Source organism: Piliocolobus tephrosceles, chromosome 17, assembly GCF_002776525.5.
Source record: "Piliocolobus tephrosceles isolate RC106 chromosome 17, ASM277652v3, whole genome shotgun sequence".
Classification (NCBI taxonomy): Eukaryota; Metazoa; Chordata; class Mammalia; order Primates; family Cercopithecidae; genus Piliocolobus; species Piliocolobus tephrosceles.
This window is the reverse complement of record NC_045450.1, coordinates 39038716-39060419: the sequence shown is the minus strand read 5'-3', so window position 1 is coordinate 39060419 and position 21704 is coordinate 39038716. Positions and strand designations below refer to the sequence as shown.

The 21704-nt window shown below is 43.5% G+C and overlaps 1 long non-coding RNA gene across 1 annotated transcript in view; it reads left to right on the top strand.

Annotated features, from left to right (window-relative positions):
• Positions 1-9187: 9187 nt before the first annotated feature.
• Positions 9188-21704, top strand: part of LOC111541227 — a 26715-nt gene continuing 14198 nt past the window's right edge. The window contains exon 1 of the long non-coding RNA XR_002731224.1: positions 9188-9547. This is a non-coding gene — a long non-coding RNA (uncharacterized LOC111541227). The remainder of the gene's footprint in view (positions 9548-21704) is intronic.

Here is a 21704-nt window from a genome sequence, read left to right as displayed (position 1 = left end):
CATCTCTTCTCGAGGTAAGGGCATGACTGGAAAGGGTCTTAAGAGTAGAGCATGGCCGGGCGCGGTGGCTCAAGCCTGTAATCCCAGCACTTTGGGAGGCCGAGACGGGCGGATCACAAGGTCAGGAGATCGAGACCATCCTGGCTAACACGGTGAAACCCTGTCCCTACTAAAAAAATACAAAAAACTAGCTGGGCGAGGTGGCGGGCACCTGTAGTCCTAGCTACTCGGGAGGCTGAGGCAGGAGAATGATGTAAACCCGGGAGGCGGAGCTTGCAATGAGCTGAGATCCGGCCACTGCACTCCAGCCTGGGTGACAGAGCGAGACTCTGCCTCAAAAAAAAAAAAAAAAAAAAAAAGAGTAGAGCAGTTGTCCTCAACCAGGCAATTGTGCTTTTCCTTTGCCCCTTCCCTGGGGACATTTGACAATGTCTGGAGTCATTTTTGATCATCAGAACTAGGGTAGGGGTGCTATTGGCATCTCATAGGTAGCGGTCAGGGGTGCTGCAGAACAATCCTCCACTACAAAGACTTAGCCAGCCCCAAATTTCAGTACTGCTGAGGTTGAGAAACACAGAGCTGAAGCAGGGAGAGATGTCTAAGGCAGCCACAGCAAGATTTTCTCCTGCAAGCCACAGCTTTGTTGAGAGAAACATTAAAACAGGGTGCTAAGCAGAGCGTTTTTGTTCTTTAACAACTTTTGGCCCTGGAACGGGGAAGTCAGGTGAGAGAGAAAGCAAACAGAAAATTGTGTGAGCCTGAGGAAAACAGAAGAGTAGGTTTCAACTCAGCCTGGTGCCCAGGGCCGGGGTGTCTGGAGGCAGAACCTTCTGGGGTGAAAGAGTGGGAGTCACCCCCAGTGAGATGTGTGTCTGGAAAGCTGGGGCCTGTCTCCCTTGAATCTTAATGTCAGGTGTAGGTTACTAGAAGATTCTAGCAGATGAGAACTTAACTAGTGTGGCTTTTGCCTTGTATGGGTGTATTTATTTACTTGCTTATTTTTCATGTGTGTGTGTGTGCGTGCGCGCGTGCGTGTGTGTTTGTGTGTGTCCCATGTCAGGGTGCAGGAGGGAGACAAAGGAAGGGTAAGCTCACACCCTGGGGCCCGGCCGGCCAGGACTAGAAGGCTGTGATTTCATGGCTTTTGTACTGGGTGGCGAGCCTGCATTCTCTCACTGCACCAGGCCGCTAACAAGTGGGCCCGCAGCCCTCCGGGGCCTTTGGAGTGCACTCATCTGAGAGATTGTGCTTTTCCCCGCCGCTCAGATTTATTTTGCCAAAGTTACAGGGCAATTATGGAAATGCGCCCTTTGAAGCTGGGCTGATTTCTCTTTATTTTCTTCTCCCTGACAAAGCAGAGCTTCCCTGCCTCTTGCTGGTCTCTCTGTCCTCTCTCTCTCCCTTTCCTCTTTTTTTCCTGATATTTATTAGGTAGCAGGAGTTTCCAGAGGTTATGTGAAAAAATCTTTTAAATGATGATAAAAATGCAGACAGATTAAAATAATGTTACTATTATGTGTGTGTGTGTGTGTGTGTGTGTGTGTGTGTGTGTGTGTGTGTGTGTGAAAGGACTTTGATGACCAGGAGGGGAGAAATAGATTCAGAATAGCAGGAGACAGACTCCTCCTGCCCGGATGGTGGGTGCACCCTAGTCAAGCCTGAGGCCCGCAGCAGCCTGGCTGGCCCACAGGCTGGCAGTGGACTGGCCTGGCCACCCGAGGCCCCTGCTGTGCCCCTGGAATCCACAGCTCCACAAACTGAGTAGAAGTGCTTGTCTGATTCCTCACACCTCTGGAATAAGAGGCCCAGGCTCCACATAGCAGTGTTTTCTGGGTTTGGCACATTATTTATCACTGGAGAATGGAATCTGGAGGCTCCACGTGAACCGGCCCCACTGATTTTGCTTCGCCACCCCACTTTGCTTGATGCTGGGGCATTGAGGAAAAGTGTCTGAAGCCAGATGGCATCCACCTCAGTGCTGGTGAGGCCCGTGGAGGGGGAGAGTTGGCCTGGATTGCTGGGTGTCCAGGGGCCTCTGTTTCTATTTCTTAGAGTGGCTTTGAAGTTTTCTTTGTCCATATTTTTGTTTGCCCCTTCCTTCCTCCCTTCCTGTCTCTGAGGTGAATGGCTAGTTATCTGTGGAGAAACACCAACAGGAAGTCTTGTCACCTCCAGGAGCTGGCGTTGGCCCCGGTGGCCTGCGTAGAGTGGAGGCCGTTTCAGTGCTCACTTCCTTGGCCTGTTTTAAAATATAAAATGAGCTGAGCGTGGTGGCCCAGGCCTGTAATCCCAGCACCTTGGGAAACCAAGGTGGGTGGATCACCTGAGGTCAGGAGTTTGAGACCAGCCTGGCCAACATGGCGAAACCCGGTCTCTACTAAAAATACAGAAAGTAGCTGGGCATGGTGGCACATGCCTGTAGTCCCAGTTATTTGGGGGCTGAGGCAGGAGAATCACTTGAACCTGGGAGGTGGAGGTTACAGTGAGCTGAGATCGCGTCATTGCCCTCTAACCTGGGCAACAAGAGCAAAACCCCATCTCAAAAAACAAATAAAAATAAAAGTAGAATAGAGTAAAGTATGTGCTGATGATGTGAGAGACCTCTTCTCTGCACTGTCCATACATTTTATTTAATGTTCATAGCCCCTCTATGGAAGGCAGTATTATTATCTCACTTTCACAGATGAGGAAACTAAGGCTTGGAGTTGAGCGGGGCAGAAGGATGGGGGTATCAGGAAACTCTTCTGGAAACACAGAGCAATCTCCATAGATTAGACAAAGTCAAGGCAGAACATTCCATAAGGCGTGCCGTCATCTGAACTGCAAGGGGAATATGTGTGTGTGTGCGCACAAGAGGCTGGTAAGAGTGGTTCCCTCAGGGAAAGGCGCTGGCAGCTGGGAGTTGACAGGAGGACTGTTTTCCAGGGTGTATCCCTCTGCTCCTTTTGAATCATGCGACAGCTCTTTAAAAAGCTGTTTTGTGTGGGTTTTATTTTTATTTTTATTTATTTTTATGTTTTTGCACACAGTCTTGCTCTGTGGCCTAGGCCAGAGTACAGTGGTGGGATCTCGGCTTACTGCAACCTCCACCTCCCGAGTTCAATCGATTCTCATGCCTCAGCCTCTCGAGTAGCTGGGATTACAGGTGCACACCACCACACCTGGCTAAATTCTCTATTTTTTCACCATGTTGCCCAGGCTGATCTTTAACTGCTGGATTCAAGCAATCTTCCCACCTTCGTCTCCCAAAGTGCTACGATTACAGGCGTTAGCCATCATCCCTGGCCTATTTTGTTTGTTTTAAAATAACTAAAACGCATCTGGGAGAGCCGAGAGAAAGAGAAACGCAAGAAACCACCTTCTCCAGATCTCTCAGTGAAGTTGAAAATGACTCACTTGTTAGACACCACAGATATTCACAAAGCACCTGTGTAGGAACATGCTCCTCAGGCGTGGTGCTCCAGAAGATGGAACCCAGAATCAGACTGCCTTCATTCAAATCCCAGCTGCATCACGCTCTAACTGTGGGACCTTGGGGTACCAACTTCACCTCTCTGAGCTTGGCTCCCTCCTAAAATAGAAAGAATAATTATATTACCTTTCTCATAGGCTGCTGAGAAAATGAAGTGAGTGAATTCATGCCAAAAGCAACGCATCATTCATAATGCTTGGCCTCATGCATAATCATTACCTAATACATTACATATGTTTTTTTATTAATTATAACAACCACCCTAGGCCATAAGCATAATTGTCCCCATTTTATAGATAGGTAAATCCAAGCTCAGCCACTTGTTCAGCATGGTCCATCAAGGGTGGAGCCAGCACTGATTCAGGCCTTTCTGACTCTGGAATGCACAGGCATGCATTCGTCTGTGCTGGAATCTACACTGGTTCATGCATCGAGATTTGGAGTGGAGTGTTCTGCAGCTGTGAACCCACTTTAATCCCATGCTATCCCTCTACTTGACCTACCTGATGTTCACGGGCGTGACACTGTCTTGGATGGGCCAGGGTCACGTGCAGCCCTAGCACATTGCATCCACCTGCCTCCACTGTGGAAGACAGAATGCAAGGACATCTGAGAGCTGTGTCAGGAATAACCTGGAATCTGTTGTCCTCTCTCCTCTCTCTCTCTCTCTTTTTGTTTTTTGAAATGGAGTCACCCTCTATAGTCCAGGCTGCAGTGCGGTGGCATGATCTTGGCACACTGCAACCTCTGCCTCCCAGGTTCAAGCAAGTCTCCTGCCTCAGCCTCCTGAGTACCTGGTATTACAGGCACCTGCCACCATATCCAGCTAATTTTTGTGTTTTTAATAGAGACAGGGTTTCACCGTATTGGCCAGGCTGTCTTGAAATCCTGACCTCAGGTGATCTGCCCAGCCTCAGCCTCCGAAAGTGCTGGGATTACAGGCTTGAGCCACTGCACCCGGCCGTCTCATTTATTTTTTCAGTAGGAACAGGACAGGATGAAGATCTCTGTCCACTCCTTTAATTGCTTCTCGTCTTCACTCCTGGTGGAAGGAGGCTTTGGGGGTAATTGCACATTGAAATTTTGCTGTGAGAGGCCATCCACATTAGCAGGAGAAAAGGTTGCCTTCCTTCTAGATTTTCGCTCCTCAATGTGTGGTCCCTGGACCAGCACCCGCAGCATCAGCCTGGGAGCTGGTTAGAAATGTGAATTCTCAGGCCCCTTCCAGGTCCACTCAATCAGAATTTGCATTTTCCTAGGAGTACCTGTGTGATGCCAGTGCAATCTTTTTTTTTTTTTTTTTTGATATATGGTCTGACTCTATCACCCAGGCTGGAATGCAGTGATATGATTACAACTCACTGCAGCCTGGAACTCCTGAGCTCAAGCAATCCTCCTCACTCAGCCTCCTGAGTTGCTGGGACTATAGGCACACACCACCATACCTGGCTAATTTTTTTCTAAAGTTTTTGTAGAAAAGGGGTCAGGCTGATATCAAACTAGTGGCCTCAAGCAATCCTCCAGTCTCAGCCTCCCAAAGTACTGGGCTTACAAGAATGAGCCACTGTGCCCTGCTGCATGTGCATACTAAAAGGTGAGAAGTACTGGTCTAGGTACTCCTCAGTAAAACCTGGGGCCCCATCAGGATGGAGCTGGAATAGTCTCTGAGACTTGGATCTCCATGGGAAATGCAGAATGGGGCTGGGATGCTGTGGGGGAGACCAAGGAGGGAGGCAGGAAAGAAAGACTGAGTGAGGTCGAGGGGGAAGGAGCCAAGCAGCAACCTGGGGCTGATTACACCAAGATGGAAGATGGATTTGGCCTCTTTCTCTGCCTTTAAACATGTTTGTGATTGGCTGTAACACTGGGTTTTTCATGGCCACAATCTCTGCCCACATAGCCTTCCAGATACTTCACAGCATGGTGACAGGGGAGAGACCTAGTTAGACAAACGTAGGACTTTATTAATAGCAACCAACTTTGTACGCATTGAAGATCACAGTGGATCCCCACTAAACTTGGGTACATCTCATGAAAGAAAAGATAGAATAAGAGAGAAGAAAGAAGAAAAGAAAGAAAGGAGTAAGGAAGGAAGGTCATTCTGGATAGGCACAAAACAGGTAGGAGCCCTTGAGGGCAAGGACTGTGTCATTCACTTTTTCTTTTTGAGACACAGTCTTACTCTGTCACCCAGGCTGGAGTACAGTAGTGCAATCTCAGCTCACTGCAACCTCTGCCTCCCAGGTGCAGGCAATTCTCCTGCCTCAGCCTCCCGAGTAGCTGGGATTACAGGCATCCACCACCATGCCTGGCTAATTTTTGCACTTTTAGTAGAGATGGGGTTTCACCATTATGGCCAGGCTGGTCTCGAACTCCTGACCTCAGGTGATCCTCCCACCTTGGCCTCCCAAGGTGCTGGGATTACAAGCATGAGCCATCGCGCCAGGCCTCATTCACATCTTTTTATTCATTCGTTCATTTATTCAACAACATCACACAGGGAGACAACACGTGAACAAAGTCCCCGCTTTCCTGGTGCCTTCAGTCTACTGGAAACAGTTTTATAAAATTAACGGTAATAATGTGTTGTGTTGTCTGGAATATGAGGGATAATAACAAGATGCTGTTAAGTATGCACGATGAAGAGGACTTAGCCTAGTTTGGGATGGGGAAGGATTTATGCATTCATGGGCCTGGGGACACAAAGGAGGCCTGCAGCACAGTGGGAAAGAGGAAGAGGAGGGCCCTGGACCTGCGCCATCCTCCAACATGGCAGCTGCTGCCCACACACGGCTACTGAGCACTGGAAATACAGCTGGTCCTAACCGAGCTGTGCCATCAAAATACACTCTGAAATTCAAAGACTCCAGATATTAAAAGTAAAAAGAATGTAAAGCATCACAATGATTTTATGTTTTTACATATTGAAATGACAGTATTTTGAACATACAGGGTTAAATAAGATATACAGATGCTCCTCAACTTACTATGGCATTATGACTCAGTAAACCCCTTATAAGTTGAAAATGTTGTAAGTAAAAAATGCACTTAATATATCTAGGCTACTGAACACCATAGGTCAGCCCAGCCTGCCTTCAGCATGCTCAGAATGCTTACATTGGCCTACAGTTAGGCAAAATCATCTAACACAAAGCCTGTTTTATTTTTATTTTATTTTATTTTATTTTATTTATTTATTTTATTTTATTTTATTTTATTTTATTTTATTTTATTTTATTTTTGAGACAGAGCCTCGTTCTGTCACCCAGGTTGGAGTGCAGTGGCACGATCTTGGCTCACTGCAAACTTCTACCTCCCAGGTTCAAGCGATTCTCCTGCTTCAGCTTCCCGAGTAGCTGGGACTACAGACATGCACCGCCATGCCCAGCTAATTCTTATATTTTTCATAGAGATGGGGTTTCACCATGTTGGCCAGGCTGGTCTCGAACTCCTGACCTCAAGTTATCTGCCCGTCTTGGGATTACAGGCGTGAGCCAACACACCTGGCCACAACACCTGTTTTATAATAAAGTGTTGATTATCTCTCATACTGCATATTTCCAGCCTGGGAAAATATTATATTGCAATGGTTTTACACCATTGTAAAGCCAAAAAATCATAAGTTGAACCATCATAAGTTTGGAATTATTATTTAAATTAATTTTATCTGTTTGTTTATAGGTTTTAAATGTAATTATTAGAATTTTTTTGAGACTCTGTTGCCCAGGCTGGAGTACAATGGCACAATCTCTGCTCATTGCAACCTCCGCCTCCCAGGATTTTCTCTCTCAAGTGATTCTCCTGCCTCAGCCTCTTGAGTAGCTGGGATTACAAGTGTGAGCCACCCCACCCTGCTAATTTTTGTGTTTTTAGTAGAGATGGGGTTTCACCATGTTAGCCAGGCTGGTCTCAAATGCCTGACATCAGGTGAGCCGCCCGCCTTGTTATCTCAAAGTGCTGGGATTACAGGCATGAGCCACAGCCTCTGGCCAGAAATTTTTAAATGACGTACACGGCACATGTTGTTCCTAGTGGGCAGCACTGACCTCAAAAGACTGAGGTGCAGGAGTCCATATTCCAGCACCACTGTTTGCCAGTTAATGCACCTTGAGCAAATTAGCTTAGCCACACTAAGCCTCAGTGCTGTCCTTTGTAAATAATCATATCTAGCATTTATTGTATAGCTTGCATGTATTAAGCACATATAGCAATGTATCCAATCTTTACGAGGTCCAATGAGGTAGGTACTACAATTACCTCCATTTTGCAGCTGGAGAAACGGAGGCTCAGGAAGATGTAATTCACCAAAACCACAGCCCCAGGAAGTGGGGGTAGGTATAATTGAACCCAAGTAGTCTGGCTCCCAACACTCTATTACAAAATCACTATACTGCCATGAACACAGCAATAGTACCTGTTGCACGGATTGCCACAGAGAATTTCACTGAGGCAATGATGTATGCAAAGCCCTTAGTATTGCACCAGACACCATATCAGTAAGCTCCTTAGTGATAGTTGATATTATTTAACAAAGGACTGTTTACTAAAAAAAAAAAAAAATTGTCAAATGATGCTATGCAAAGCACTGACCTGCTTTGGTGGGAGTTACACATTAAGGCACTGTATCAATTATCCGTTGATGCATAACCAATGATCCCAAAGCCTGGTAACATAAAACAACAAACATGTATTATCTCACAGTTCCTGTGCCTCAGAAATTCAGGAGCAGCTTAACTGGGTGGTTCTGGCTTGGGTTTTCTCATGAGGTGGCGGTCATGATGTCACACAGGGTTGCAGTCATCTGGAGGCTTGACTGAGACTAGGACATCCACTTCCAAGATGACTCATTCACATAGTTGTGGGAAGGACGTTTCTGATCATTACCATGTGGTCCCCTCTACCGAGCTGCTTGAGTATCCACACAACATGGCAGCCAACTGCCCCCCAGAGCCAGTGATCCAAGAGAGGACAAGATAGAAGCCACAGTGTCTCTTATCACCTAGCTTTGGAAGTCTCATTCTGCCATTTCTGCAATATCCTATTGTGGTTACACAAATCAGCCCTATTCAATATGGGAGAAGACTACACAAGAGCACTAATGCCAAGAGTCGGGGGTCACTGGGGCCATCTTGGAGGCTGGCTACTTGTCACTGATACATCTATGTAGCTTAATTTAGCTCCTGCTTTCCTTTCTAGGAAAACACACTTCTGGAATTTCAAAAGACCAGGTGCCTAAGAGCCCAGGACAGAAACCTGATTCAAATCTTCCTTTTAAAAGGATGATTTGTTGGTTTTATTAGTTCACGTAGCTGAGGAAAACAAACGTGGAAAAATAATAATATCTGACATTTACTGAGCACATATTACATGCTAAGCACATGCTTCAACTCACCTAATCCTTATAAAGACCTTATGAGGTAGGTGCTGAACATAAAGCAGGAAGCAATCCAGGGATCTGAAAGCACTGGTAACTTCTTTATTCATTTCAGCTTCTGTCCCAGTGCTGATCTTCTCTCAGACTCCTCCAGGTGGCAGGTACACAGTCATCATTAACTCAGTGGCCATGGCCTGAGAGTTGCTGATGCAAAGGGAAAGAAATGGTTTCTCTTGCCTAGTTTCAGTTGTGAAATCCCAAGGAAAACTTCTGATTGGCTCAGCTTCCATCATATGTTCATTACTCAGCCAACCATAACGGCCAGAGGGAGTGACAGGAAGTGGCAATTCCCTGGAGAAACTAGGGGTGATTCTATCATAAAAAGGGGTGGGGGAGAGTAGATCAGGCAGACACAATCACTGGAGGAGGACAGTACAGGAGATTTACAGGAAGAAGATCTGTGAAGAGGTTTGGGAGGATTAAGAAGGGAAAGCAATCAGTCATTTTTCTAAAGGCCTGTCTGCAGGGCTGGGACTGAGCACAGGCTGAAACCAAGGTTGGACATCTCTCAGCCCTTTGCAAGCCCTCCAGGCCTAGCAGTCTCCATCTGATCCCATATTGGAAATGGGCATGGAAGATGCCACACCTTCTCAAGCTTTCCCTAGGAAAAGGGGTGGGTGAACTGGCCTGAAGAATCTGAGGTCAGACCCAAAGTAGCCCCTCACTGGCAGGAAGGTTCTTTTTGGTCTCACTTTTTGTCTTAAACGTATCAGAGTTTGCATCACACTCCATGATACTTTACTGTGTGTCTTGTTATAAAGGTAGCTTATTCTGTAAAGACCTTTAAATAAAATGGTTAATTCAGGGCCTATATTCACCCTGTGGCCTTGGTAGCTGCTGGGATGCTGCTGTGTACCACAGAGCTCTCAGTGCCCTGATTCAAGAAGCTTGGACACATATGGTTGGCAAATCCAGACCCCAATGGCATGGAGTGCGGCAAAGGGCAGAAGGATGACATTGATGTGGGATACTCCCGGGGGATTCATACTTTGCCCAAAGCCAGCTTGACATTCTCCCTTCTCTTCATTGAGCCTCCATCCCTGTTCTTCATTCACACTTGAACCGGAACTGGGGAGGGGGTGCATCTTGGGGCCGAGAGACTAGCCTGGTGCTGGGTACATCCCAGGACCCAGTATTAATAAGCACTCAATAGATATTCACCAAATGCATTGCTGCTTTAGAATTCAGCAATAAAGTTAGATTTTTCCTAAAAATGTCTTTTAGGTCTTTATGAAAATCACTTTGGAAATATTTCATAAAATAAGGAAAAATGGTCAACTACAATCATAAAAAATAATAATTTTGTAAAAATATTCAAATAATTATCAAATATTGTAACTGTTTATATATAATTATAAAATTTAGCAATTATAAAAGACAGTAAGTCTTGTCCTTTGTTCAGTTTTTCCATGTAACAGACTTGGCATTGTGTTTTCCTATACGAGGTCAGTTTGAGAGTAAGGTTTGAAAACAGCAGTCACTCTATTTTTTATTCTCCTATATCCTCTCCTTGCCACAACTGAGTGCCCTAAATATATATGCAGCTCCTCCTGACCCCCACCCAAATATTAAGTCACCGTCGACTAGCCTTTTGGGAGGCCAAGGCAGGCGGATCACCTGAGCTCAGGAATTGGAGACCAGCCTGGGCAACAAAGCGAAACCCCATCTCTACTAAAACACAAAAAAATTAGCCGGGCATAGTGGTGCATGCCTGCAGTCCCAGCTAATTAGGAGGCTGAGGCAGAATAGCTTGAACCTGGGAGGTGGAGGTTGCAGTGAGCCGAGATCTCACCACTGCACTCCAGTCTAGGCGGCAGAGCAAGACTTGTCTCAGGAAAAAAAAAAAAAAAAAAAAACAGGCACAATTGAGACTATGGGGTCAGCCAGCAAGGCTGGGACTGGGGTACCCTGACGTACACTCTCACTGATTCTCCTAAGATGCTCTTTTTTTGCCTACACAATGGTCAGGCCAGGAGGTCTCCACACCAGGCTCTGTTCTTCTGGCAGGCCCCTGACCTTTTGTGTCCTGGAATACAGCAGAAGAGCAGGATGGCATGGCCCTGCTGGAAACAGCACTTGGGAAAAGGCCACAGACTCAACTGCTTGCTCCACAGCACGCACGAAGGCCACTGCCAAAAATATAATTACCCAGAAATGTGGAACTGAGACAATGCAGCAGAGGAGACTGAGCAGGGACAGTAAGGGAGGGACAGAGAGGCTGGAGGAAGTAGGGCTGGTTCTGAGGGACAGACAGAGTCCCTCTCAGTGGCCCAGTGAGCTGTGGCTGGGGAATAAGAGGCCCCAGGCACCAGGGAAGATGGATCTGCAAACTAGAAGCTTCTAAGGAAGTTGACTTGACTCTCTAACCTTTCTGGAAAGAGAAGCCCTTTCCATCCTGCAAAATTGTGAATGGTCACTTTGTAATGGAAGAATCAGGCCATCTTCCCTAAAGAGAAGCAGAGGAGGAACCCACGCAGCTCTCCTCTGCCCACTCCGTGTTAGGCAAAACTAATCTCCCTGCTCCTCAGAGGGGATGGGAACAAAAGGTGGGCTACAAGTTCATCTGTGGAGAAACTATAGAGGAATATTCGCGGAGATCTTTGACCCGGGGGCTTTAGTGCAACTGCTAAGCTCATTTCAGGTCGCGTGACACTCTTGTGCCAGTCCTCACTGGTGTGATAGTTACAGAAAAGCTGGCATTCGTCTTTGCTCTAATAATGCCCCCCATCAACGTACAATCTATAATAAATGATTATTAATGACAAGTTGTGGGGCACTTCTGAATTGCTATGACTATCTCCAACCCTGAGAATGTGTCCTAACACACACCAATGCATAGATGTGACATTGGAAATATTTAGTGACTGGGGCCTCAACTGCATCAGAACCAGCAACCAACCAGCAATCAGAACCAAAGGGACAAGGTTCTGAGACATTATCCTGTGCCTGGCATTGACAGGTTGGTTTATGAGTCATGGGAATCTCCAGGAGGTCCCAGGGAAGCGCCAGAGCAGAAGAAGGGACACTTGGGGATTTCAGGGCAGTGCTATTTACCAATTGACATGGAACTATTTCTTTATTTTTAAAACAGAGAGGCCAGACGCAGTGGCTCACACCTGTAATCCCAGTACTTTGGGAGGCCGAGGCAAGCGGATCACTTGAGGTCAGGAGTTTGAGACCAGCCGGGCCAACATGGTGAAACCCTGTCTTACTAAAAACACAAAAATTAGCCGGGTGTGGTAGCACTCACCTATAATCCCAGCTACTAGGGAGGCTGAGGTAGGAGAATCACTTAAGCCTGGGAGACAGGTTGCGGTGAGCCGAGATCTTGCCACTGCACTCCAGTCTGGGTGGCAGAGCAAGACTCTGTCTTAAAAAAATAAATAAATTAAAATAGAAATAAATTAAAAAAAATAAAAACAGAGCCAACTGAATATCCACATATGAAACCATGAAGTTGCATCCCTTCTTCACACCATGTGCAAAAATTAACTTAAAACGTACCATAGACTTAATGATAAGAGCTAAAACTATAAAATCCTTAGAAGAAAATATAGATATAAATGTTTGTAACCTTGGACCAAGGAAAGCCTTCTTAGACACCAAAAACACAAGAAACCTGGGAAGAAATAGATCAAAATACAAAACTTGTATGCAAAGGATGGCACCAAGAAAGTAGAAAGATAACCAACGGAATGAAGGGGAATATTGGCAAGTTATATATCTGATAAGGGAATCATATCTTGAATGCAGAAAGAACTACTACAGCCCAGAAATAAAAGACAAACAAATATGAAAATGGCAAAGGATCTCAATAGACATTTCTCCAAAGATAATATACAAATGGCCAAGAAACACATAAAAAGATGTCCAACAACATTAGCCATTAGAGAAATGCAAATCAAAACCACAATAAGATACTACTTTGCACCCGCTAGGATGGCTATAATTTTTAAAATGAAAAATAATAAGCGTTGGCAAGAATATGGAGAAATTGTCACCCTCATACAATATTGATGGGAATGCAAAATAATATAATGCCTTTGAAAAGCAGTTTGACAGTTACTAAAAAAATTAAGCAGTTTCCTTATGACCCAGAAATTCCACTTCAACATATATATCCAAATGAATAAAAATGTGTTCATATAAAAAAACTTGTACATAAATATTTATAGCAGCATTATTCATAATAACCAAAAATGGAAACAACTCATATGTTTATCAACTGATGAACAGATAAGCAATGTTGGTATAGCCATCCAATGGAATGCTATTTAACCATAAAAAGGAATGAAGCACCAATACATACTCCAGCATGAGTGAACTCTGAAACCATGCTAAGTGAAAGAAGCCAGCTGCAAAAGATCACATATTATATGATGCTGTTTATGTGAAATGTCCAGAATAGGCAAATCCATAGAGACAGAAAAAAGATTAGTGGTTGCCTAGGGTCACAGGGACTGGGAAGAAATGAGAGTGACTGCTAATGGGTACATAGTTTCTTTTTAGAGTGATGAAAATGTTCTAATATTGACTGTACTGATGGTTATACAACTCTGTGAATATACTACATGCTGTAGAACTGTGCACTTTAAATGGGTGAATTGCATAATATGTGAATTCTATCCCTGGAAAGTCATTAGATGTGCCACATTGGCCAATACACAAACATGCTGTTTAAAAATGAAGACATGAGTGTGCATGAGTGCATGCACAAATACACCCCAAGCAGACACAAACATGAGAAGAAGAAATTGAGAGAAACTGATCAATACGAATGACTGAATATTTTTTACAAGGGTGGCCACAAAGAGTGAATTCTTGCTGCATAGTTTTGGCATAGGAGGACCTGCTGAAAATACATATAATTTTACCTCCCCAAAAGAGTAAGAAGCCTTTGTGCCCTCAAATAATTATGTTCTGGAACTTTCTTATTTGGGCAGTTTCTAGGAGTTGTACCTGTATCCCTATTATTACAGAAATAGGACTCCCAATGGTAATATTTGAAGAGACATCTACATGAAGCTTATAAAATCCTGGTGCTGTTTCCCCCTCAGAAAGAACACAGTCTCCCTGCCATACTAGCAAACTGCTTCTGCCTAACACCAACTGATGAGAGGCAGTGGAAGAAGATGCTCTCTGGGAAATTACAATGCAATGATTCAGTTCCATGTCTGGGAAAGATGGAAGCCTTGTAGCTCACACCCAGGCCACGGCAGGGAGCCCTGAGTTATACACTGTGTGGGGACATGAGGGAAGGCTATTTGCCAAGCAGAATACATCCATGTCTTTCTCAGAGGGGCCTCCAAAGTAACAAATGCACTCACTGATTAAATGCAATTCCAGGGCAGATGAGTTTGGGTTCAGGAAAACAATGTGGCCTGCTCGATGACTCATCTTTTGTGCTGCTGCACACTGTCACCACACTTGACTGTGCTGCCACTACTGATATCTGACACTTGTTGAGCACAATGATAAATACTTACACACTTATCTCATTTCATCCTCAGAACCACTCAATGAGGTCAATGCCATCATCACGACCACTTTGCAGGTGGAGAACTGAGGTCCAAGGGGGCAGATGAAGTTTTGAACCCAGTTCTGCCTGACACTATTGCCAAGTCATCAGCACTTGTGCTTCAAAAGCAGGAGCTCTGAACACAGGCTTACAAACCAAGAGGGGAGGAACGGCAGAGGAAGGGAGAAGCTTGTTCCTTGTTTTCTTTGGTCATGGCATTGAATTATTGTTGAAATTCTCGAGAGGCAACATTTCTGAATATAAGAAGCATATGAGAGAAATATCCTCGTCCAAGATACAGGAAGAAAAGAAATTGGAGAAATTATACTGAAAAACAAAATCTCTCTGCACATGTTTAGGGAAGACAGAAGGAGCAGGGCCAAGTGAGGAAGATAAGACTACAGTGATGCCAATCAAAGACTGGTCCAGGTCATCTTACCTTAGTCCACTCCACAACACAGACAGAAACCCCTCACCTCATGTTCCAGCAGCAACCAAAAGGTCCTCCTATGAAGGGCACTGCCTCCTTCTCTTTTCCTCCTCCCTGCACTCCATTCAGGGATCCTACCCATAGATGAATGAGAACAGGTTTAGAAAACACATTTGCCCATTGTAGACTTTACCTGAAGTTTCTCAGTAGATCCACACTGAGCCACAGGGAGAAGTCTGTGGGACAAGAAGGAGAACATCAGCTGGGTGCAGTGGCTCACACCTGTAATCCCAGTACTTTGGGAGGCTGAAGCAGGAGGATGACTTGAAGCTGGGAGTTTGAAACCAGTCTGGTCAACATAGCAAGATCCCATCTCTACAAAAGAAAAAATCTAAAAATTGTCCAGGCATGGTAGCATGTACCAGTAGTCTCAGCTATTCAAAAGGCTGAGTCAGGAGGATCACTTGAGCCCAGGAGTTTGAGGCTGCAGTGAGCTATGATTGCACCTCTGCACTCCAGCCTGGGCAACAGAGCAAGACCTGTCCAAAAAAAGGAGGAGGAGGAGGAAGAAGAAGGAGGAGGAGGAGGAGGAGGGGGAGAGGAAGGAGGAGGAGGAGGAAGAGGAGGAGGAAGAAGAGGAAGAAGAAGAAGAAGAAGAACATTGGGGCCAGAAGGAGTAGCTGAAGTTTCAGCACCAAGTCTAATGGGCCACCACTTTGGTTTCCTTCTTTCTTTCTTTCTTTATTTTTTTGAAACGGAGTCTTGCTCTGTTGCCCAGGCTGGAGTGCAGTGGCCGGATCTCAGCTCACTGCAAGCTCCGCCTCCCGGGTTTATGCCATTCTCCTGCCTCAGCCTCCCGAGTAGCTGGGACTACAGGCGCCAGCCACCTCGCCCAGATAGTTTTTTGTATTTTTTAGTAGAGACGGGGTTTCACCATGTTAGCCAGGATGGTCTCGATCTGACCTCGTGATCCGCCCGTCTCGGCCTCCCAAAGTGCTGGGATTACAGGCTTGAGCCACCGCGCCCAGCCACCTTCTTTTATTACAGTTTTTTATTTTGACATAATTTCAGATCTACAGAAAAGCTGCAAGAATTGTAAAAATAATTTCTAGGATGCCCCAATTAAAAGACACAGACTGGCAAATCGGATAGAGTCACAACCCATCAATATGCTGTATTCAGGAGACCCATTTCATGTGCAAAGACACACATAGGCTCAAAATAAAGGGACGGAAGAATATTCATCAAGCAAATGGAAAGTGAAAAAAAGCAGGAGTTGCAATCCTAATCTCTGATAAAACAGACTTTAAACCAACAAAGATCAAAAGAGACAAAGAAGGGCATTACATAATGGTAAAGAGATCAATGCAGCAAGAAGAGCTATCTATCCTAAATACATATGCACCCAATACAGGAGCACCCAGATTAATAAAGCAAATTCTTAGAGATCCACAAAGAGACTTAGACTCCCACACAATAATAGTGGGAGACTTTAACACCCCACTGTCAATATTACACAGATCAACAAGACAGAAAATTAATAGGGATATTCAGGACTTGAACTCAGCTCTGGACCAAGTGGACCTAATAGACATCTACAGAACTCTGCACCCCAAATCAAGAGAATATACATTCTTCTCAGCACCTCATTACACTTATTCTAAAATTGACTTCATAATTCGAAGCAAAACACTCCTCAGCAAATGCAAAAGAATGGAAATCATTACAGTCTCTCAGGCCACAGTGCAATCAAAGTAGAACTCAGGATTAAGAAATTCACTCAAAACCTTACAACTACATAGAAACTGAACAACCTGCTTCTCAATGACTACTGGGTAAATAAAGAAATGAAGGCAGAAATAAAGATGTTCTTTGAAAGCAGTGAGAACAAAGACACAATGTACCAGAATCTCTGGGACACATTTAAAGCAGTGTGTAGAGGGAAATTTATAGCACTAAATGCCCACAAGAGACAGCAGGAAAGATCTAAAATTGACACCCGAATATCAAAAATAAAAGAACTAGAGAAGCAACAGCAAACAAATTCAAAAACTAGCAGAACACATGAAATAACTAAGATCAGAGCAGAACTGAAGGAGATGGAGACACGAAAAACCCTTCAAAAAATTCATGAATCCAGGAGCTGTTTTTTTTTTTTGAAAAAAACAAACAAAATAGATAGACTGCTAGCCAGACCAATAAACAAGAAAAGAGAGAAGAGTCAAATAGATGCAATAAAAAAAGATATAGGGGATATCACCACTGACCCCACAGAAAAACAAACTACCATCAGAGAATACTACAAACACCTCTGTGCAAATACACTAGAAAATATAGAAAAAAATGGATAAATTCCTGGACACATACACCCTCCCAAGTCTAAGCCAGGAAGAAGCTGAATCCCTGAATAAACCAATAACAAGTTCTGAAATTGAGGCAGTAATTAACAGCCTACAAACCAAAAAAGTCCAGGACCAGACAGATTCACAGCCGAATTCTACCAGAGGTACAAGAGGAGCTGGTACTATTCCTTCTGAAACTATCCCAAGCAACAGAGAAAGAGGGAATCCTAGCTAATTCATTTTATGAAGCTAGCATCACCCTGATACCAAAACTTGGCAGAGACACAATAAAAAAAGGAAATTTCAGGTCAATATCCCTGATGAACATCAATACCAAAATCCTCAATAAAATCCTGGCAAACTGAATCCAGCAGCACATCAAAAAGCTTATCCACTACGATCAAGTTGGCTTCATCCCTGGGATGCAAGGCTGGTTCAACATACGCAAATCAATAAACACAATCCATCACATAAACAGAACCAATGACAAGAATTACATGATTATCTCAATAGATGCAGAAAAGGCCTTCGATAAAATTCAACACCCCTTCATGCTAAAAACTCTCAATAAACTAGGTATCAATGGAACATATCTCAAAATAATAAGAGCTATTTATGACAAACCCACAGCCAATATCATGCTGAATGAGCAAAAACTAGAAGCATTCCCTTTGAAAACTGGCACAAGACAAGGATATCCTCTCTCACCACTCCTATTCAACATAGTATTGGAAGTTCTGGCCAGGGCAGTCAGGCAAGAGAAAGCAATAAAGCGTATTCGCATAGGAAGAGAGGAAGTCAAATAGTCTCTGTTTGTAGGTGACATGATTGCATATTTAGAAAACCCCATCATCTCAGCCCAAAATCTCCTTAAGCTGATAAGCAACTTCAGCAAAGTCTCAGGATACAAAATCAATGTGCAAAAATCACAAGCATTCCTATACACCAATAACAGACAAACAGAGAACCAAATCATGAGTGAACTCCCATTCACAATTGCTACTAAGAGAGTAAAATACCTAGGAATCCAGCTTACAAGGGATGTGAAGGACCTCTTCAGGGAGGACTACAAACCACTGCTCAAGGAAATAAGAGAGAACACAAACAAATGGAAAAATGTTCTATGCTCATGGATAGGAAGAATCAGTATCATGAAAGTGGCCATACTGCCCAAAGTAATTTATAGATTCAATGCTATCCCCATCAAACTACCACTGAATTGGAAAAAGCTACTTTAAAGTTCATATGGAACCAAAAAAGAGCCCACATAGCCAAGACAATCCTGGGCAAGAAGAACAAAGCTGGAGGCATCATGCTACCTGACTTCAAACTATACTACAAGGCTACAGTAACCAAAACAGCATGGTACTGGTAGCAAAACAGATATATAGACCAATGGAACAGAACAGAGGCCTCAGAAATAACACCACACATCTACAACCATCTGATCTTTGACAAACCTGACACACACAAGCAATGAGGAAAAGACTCCCTATTTAATAAACGGTGTTGGGAAAACCAGCTAGCCATATGCAGAAAACTGAAACTGGATCCCTCCCTTATATCTTATACAAAAATCAACTCAAGATGGATCAAAGACTTAAATGTAAGACCTAGGACCGTAAAAATTCTAAAAGAAAACCTGGGCAATACCATTCAGGACACAAACAACCCCATAAAAAAAAAAATGGGCAAAGGATCTGAACAGACACTTCTCAAAAGAAGACATTTATGCAGCCAATAGAAATATGAAAAACTGCTCATCATCACTGGTCATTAGAGAAATGCAAATCAAAAGCACAATGAGATACCATCTCATGCCAATTAGAATGGTGATCATTAAAAAGTCAGGAAACAACAGACGCTGGAGAAGTTGTGGAAAAATAGGAACACGTTTACACTGTTGGCTGGGGTGTAAATTAGTTCAACCATTGTGGAAGACAGTGTGGCGATTCCTAAAGGATCTAGAACTAGAAATACATTTTGACCCAGCAATCCCATTACTGGGCATATACCCAAAGGATTATAAATCATTCTATGATAAAGATACATCCACACGTAGGTTTACTGCAGCACTATTCACAATAGCAAACACTTGGAACCAACCCAAATGCCCATCAATGATAGACTGGATTAAGAAAATGTGGCATATATACACCAAGAAATACTATGTAGCCATAAAAAAGGATGAGTTCATGTCCTTTGCAGGGACGTGGATGAAGCTGGAAACCATCATTCTCAGCAAACTATTACAAGAACAGAAAACCAAATACCGCTTGTTCTCACTTATAAGTGGGAGTTGAACAATGAGAACACATGGACACAGGAAGGGGAACATCACACACTGGGGCCTGTCAGGGGGTGGGGGGCTAGGGGAGGGATAACATTTGGAAAAATACCTCATGTAGGTGATAGGTTGAGAGGTGCAGCAAACCATCATGGCACGTGTATAACTATGTAACAAAACTGCATGTTCTGCACATGTAACCCAGAATTTAAAGTATAATAATTTTTAAATAAAAGAATGTCTACAAGCCTTTCACTCAGATGCCCCATCTCATCTTTCCCTCTCATTTGATAGACAGATATAGATATATACAAGTACATAAACATACACAAGCATTACAAATAGAGACATATGCATATATACAAATATATGTATACACAGGTATACATACATTCTCTCTCTCTTTGTGTGTATATATATATATGCACACATACACATTAAAAACCACTGGTACCTTCAATTCCTATTCAACACTGCAGAGCTCATTAGATCTTTCTCTTTCCCATATTGGTAATTCTCTCCCCATCAGTGAGAAACCTGGCTCCCACTACGCACAATATATTTACTTTTTGTCTAATCCCAGAATACAATCAGTATTTTCAGAATTCATCACTTATTCATCTGCAAAATAGAAACCTCCCATCTAGCATTTAAGACTCATTAGTCCCAGGAATTTGAGAACTGCCAGAGCAACATGGCGAGATCCCATTGCTACAAAAGATTTTAAAAATTAGCTGGGTGTGGTGGCATGTGCCTGTAGTCCCAGGTACTTGGGAAGCTGAGGTGGGAAGATGACTCGAGCCCATGAAGTTGAGGCTGCAGTACGCGGTGATTGTGCCACTGCCTTCCAGCCTGGATGACAGAGGGAGACCCTGTCTCAAAACAAAAACAAAAACAAACAAACAAAACTCAGAGTTCTTTAGTCCTTATTCCAAGCACTGTGCTCCAGTCACTGGTTCAGTCCCCCTCCCACCTCCACCTTCCTTTCAACGTGGTTGCGTGTTTCATCTGAAATACAGTTGACTTCATTTGTTTCTACTTACATCTCATTTTAAGAGTTTTTTTGTTCCTCCTTGTTGTCTTTTCCTTCCTTTTTTCCTTTCTTTCCTTCCTTCCTTCCTTCCCTTCCTTCCTTCCTTCCTTCCTTCCTTCCTTCCTTCCTTCCTGCTTCCTTCCTTCCTCCTTTCTCTGTCTCTTTTCCTTTCTTTTTGAATACATGAAATCTTAACAGGGTTCCAAGAGTCAGAACTATATGAAAAGATATACTCAGAGTAGCAGAGTAGGGTCGTTTCCTTTTCATTCCTTCTCTGCTTTCAGCCTCGTTACCACCTACCCCTGTAACTAACCAATCTCATTATTTATGTCATATCCTTCTAGTTCTGCTGGGTTTTGGTTTTGTTTTGTTTTTTTTTTTTTTTTTCTTGCACAAATGAGGAAATATTTTCTTATTTCCCCTCCCTTCTTACACAAAAGGTAGCACCCTACCTTAACAGTATGCCCTGGAGTCATCCCACATATGTCCATAGATATCATTCTTATTCTTTTTTACAGCCGCATAGAACTCCATTGGGTGAATACACTGTAATCACTTAACTAATCCCACGTGTCTGGGTGTTTAGATTGTCTCCGGTGTTTAGATTGTGTCCACTGTTTTGCAATTACAAACAATGTAGCAATTAATACCTTGTGCATACATATTTTCACATTATGGGAATGTTAGCTACTTTTAAATGTTATGTATCAGTAAGGATTAGATCCAACTTTATGTAATAGAAAACTCAAAATAACAGAAATATATAATAGGTTATTGCTAGCCACGCAAAAAAAGATCCAGAAGCAAGAAGTCCAGGTTGTCACTGTGGGTCACGAGGGAACCTGACTCCTTCTGTCATTCTGTTCTTCCATTCTTAGTATGTTATTTCCATTTTTAATTACCTCATGTTCTAAATGGCTGCTGATACTCCCACCATCACATTCATGCTCCAGGAAGGAAAAGGATGTAAGATCAAAAAGGGCTTTCTTCAGCTGTTACTTTTTTATGGAGACATTCTGAAAGTGTCTCCCAACAACTTTCACTTACATCTTATCTTCTAGAGTTCAGTTACATAGCTACAGGGAGGTTGAGGAAAATAGTCTTGCAGCTGGTCACACCACTACCTTCAGTATTTTATTTATTTATTTATTTATTTATTTATTTATTTATTTATTTATTTATTTATTT